Below are 3,552 nucleotides of genomic sequence, written 5' to 3' on the forward strand. Positions count from 1 at the left end.
TAAAGAAGGTGGAGGGAATACATGAAGTCACTGTGCCAAAAAGAGTAAGTTGACACTAAAATATTTCAGGAAATGGTTTTAATTGTTTTTGGTCAAACATTCTTCTAAGTGGTATAGCACCGGTCTGTCCTCTGTACAGAGGTAACTCGTGGTTTCTGCGAAGCTGAACACTGTGACACTGATGTGTCAAATGCATTAATGGTTACCCTTGATGCACAGTGTTTGGTTGAGCTCCTTGATTAAAACAAGCTTGGAAGCAGGAGTGGCATCTACTTCCGAATTAGCTTGCCTCTGGAAACTCTACGAATATGGAGAAATGATGAAAGTTATACAAGTGTTCAGGTCTTCGTTCATTGGGTCTTTATGAGTCATCTATGGCTTGATGACACTTAACAACAACAAAAACAACAACATATGAACAAGAGCCAATGGTAATGAAGGATGAAGTTCACGCTGCACTGAAGACACTGGCAAAAAAACAAGGCCCGAGGAGTCAGTGGAGTACAAATTTATATATTTCATCCAACAGATACAACCCTGGATGTGTTCACCAGTTCACCAGTTTATTCCAGGAAATTGCGAAGACAGTTGCCTGTCCAAGTGACTGGAATAAATTCTTATCTATCCCTATTCCCAAGAAAACTGGCCCAACACAATGTGGACTTCATCAAACAATATCATTAAGACAACATGCAAACAAAATATTGCTGAATATAATCCCCAACAGCTCAAATAGTACAGTACAGTGACAGGGAACATCCAGAAGATCAAGCTGACTTTAGAAATGGCTGTGGCACGGGAGATATCACTGCTGATGTCAAACGGTTCCTCGCTGAAAGAAAAGAATACCAGAAGGATGTCTATTTGCATTGTACTGACTATGCAAAGCCATGTGACTGTGTGGATCACAAAACCGTAACAAATTATGGTTAACATTGAGAATAATGGGAATCCCAGAACATTTAATAGTGCTCATAAGAAATCTATATCTAAATTAAGAAGCTGTTGTCCTAACGGAGCAAAGGAACACTGCATGGTTTAAAAGCAGAAGGGTATACATAAAGGTATCCTTTCTCCATACCGATCCAATGTGTATGCTGAGCAAATAATTCATGAAGTTGGATTCTAGAGTAATGTGGCATCAGGATCATTAGCAATGTGCATTATGAAGATGACACAACCTTGCTTTCTGAAAGTGGGGATATAAAATGTTTGCTTCAGAAGATCCAGGAATACAGCATTTTGTATGGATTGCATCTCAGCATCAGAAAAGCAGAGGTCTCACCACAGGACTAAGAGTCAGCATTATGATAGGTGGACAAAGGATTGAAATGCTCAGTGATGCCATCTTGATTGGATCAATAATCAACAGCTGTCAGTAAATCAGGAGATGTATTGCACTGGGCAAGTCTGTTGTATAGACTTTTCCAAAATGCTGAAGAGCAATGATGTCAATTTGAAGACTAAAGTGTACCTCAATCAGGCCATGGTCTTCTCAACCACTTGCTATGCTTCAGAGAGCTGGACAATGAATAAAGATAACAGAAGAACTGACATCTTTGAGTGTGGTACTGGTGTACTGAATAACCCAAGGATTGCCAAAAGAACAAACAGATAAGTCTTAGACGAAGTGCAGCCAGAGTGCTTCTTGGAGACAAAGATGACAAAGCTTCATCCCTTATACTTTGGACATGTATCTAGATGAGGCTACTCCTTGGAAAGGCGCATCATGTTTGGAAAGGTCCACAGTCAGCAAAGGAGAGGAAGATCTCTCCCAATGCGATGGACTGACAGTATGACTTCAGCAATGTGCTGGGGAGTGTCAGAGATAGTGAGGATGGCATAGGATCAGGTAGGCTGTTCATATGAGCACTATGAGTTATACTTGATTCAGTGGCACCGAATAACAACAAAAAACATCAAGCCAGTAGTCTGAGGGGAAAAGTATGCCCCTTTTGCTAAAGCACCCATTAGCAAAGCCCAGTCCATAGCGTGCCATCAACTACCTTATAGAATATAGTTTATCTGGTAAACAGGAAGCTCTGGTGGCCTAGTAGCAAGAAATTGTGCTGCAATCCCAAAGGCACATAGTTTGAGGCCACCAGCCGCTCTGAAGGAGAAAGATGTGCAATCTCCTCCTGTGTGATTAACTGCCTATGAAAACCCAAGAGGGTCAGCTATGGGTTGGTTCATACCCCATCATACACACCAACAACATCATCCAATAAATGTAGCATTTATTTGGTTAATTACACAGGAATTGTTATTACCCCCAAAGATTAACTCTCCTGTTTCCCCTAGGTGATTGCTCAAGCTAAACTGGACTAGCCAGAGGGAAGACTACATTTTCCCAACCACCCTTGTTGTCAGTGTAGTCATGTGACTTCTATTTTCTAAGCTTTATTTTAAAGCTAAACTTACTGTAAGTAATATATACTATCTTCTCAAACTATAAACTTCTTTGGGAGGGTAGGCTTATTATGAAAAGATTTATAGATTTCATCCATTTTCATCTTAGAAAGCATTTTGTAATTCATTAAAAAATAACATTGCCTTTAAGTCAGAACTGACTCATAGCTGAACCTCCAGCAGGTTTTTAGCTGTAAATTACATGTAAATTACTTTCTCTCTTGGAGCAGGGAGTGGATTCGAACCGTGTGTATTTGGGTTGGCAGTGCAACATCTTAGCACTAGGCTATTAGAGTTGTTATCATAACAGCTGATATTCTTTCATTTCCAAAGCTCTATGAATACAATAATAAATTTATTCTTTCTTCTATTGTGGCTTCAAATGCAAAGAAGTTAGTTTTAGCCCATTCCTAAACATAACACTGTTATGTGTCACTGAGTTGATTTCAATTTATAGCAACCCTACATAAGACAGGAGAATTACCTTGGAGGGTTTCCTAGGCTATAATCTTTACTGGAGCAAATTACCAGGTCTTTCCTTCCACATAGCAGCTGGTAGTTAAAACTGCTGACCTTTTTATTAGCAGCTGTGTACTTAATCATTGTGCCACCAACCTCAACCCCACTGCCATCGAATTAATTCTCACTCATAGAGACCTTATAAGATACAGCAGATGAAAGGGGAGAAAAAAAATAACAAATATATAATGTAGATATGCAGATAGTCTTAGCACCTTGGTCTAGTATGTTTAACTTGTATAAATGTAAATTAGTGTAAAAGAATAACCGGTCCTTGGAGAAGGACATCATGCTTGGGAGGGTGGAGGGACAGCGCAGGAGGGAAATGCCTTCTATGAGGTGGACTGATTCTGTGACTGGAGTAATCAGGATGGGTGTGTTGGAGACAGTGCGATTGGCACAGGACAGAGCAGAGTTTAGGGCTGTTGCACATAGGTTCGCTATGAGTTGCAAGTGACTCGACGACACATAACAAAAACAACAGTTAAAAAATTAATAAATCTATAATTTAGGTGAAGAGAGAATGCAATATAGAATAAGGATTTGGTAGAATATTTTCATTAAGTACATTAATTAATTGTAAATAATATTCTAAAACAAAATGTCTATGAATGACTGAATGAA

This window comes from Elephantulus edwardii, unplaced genomic scaffold (genome assembly GCF_000299155.1).
Source record: "Elephantulus edwardii isolate Elephantulus edwardi_28Jun2011 unplaced genomic scaffold, EleEdw1.0 scaffold00354, whole genome shotgun sequence".
Lineage (NCBI taxonomy): Eukaryota > Metazoa > Chordata > Mammalia > Macroscelidea > Macroscelididae > Elephantulus > Elephantulus edwardii.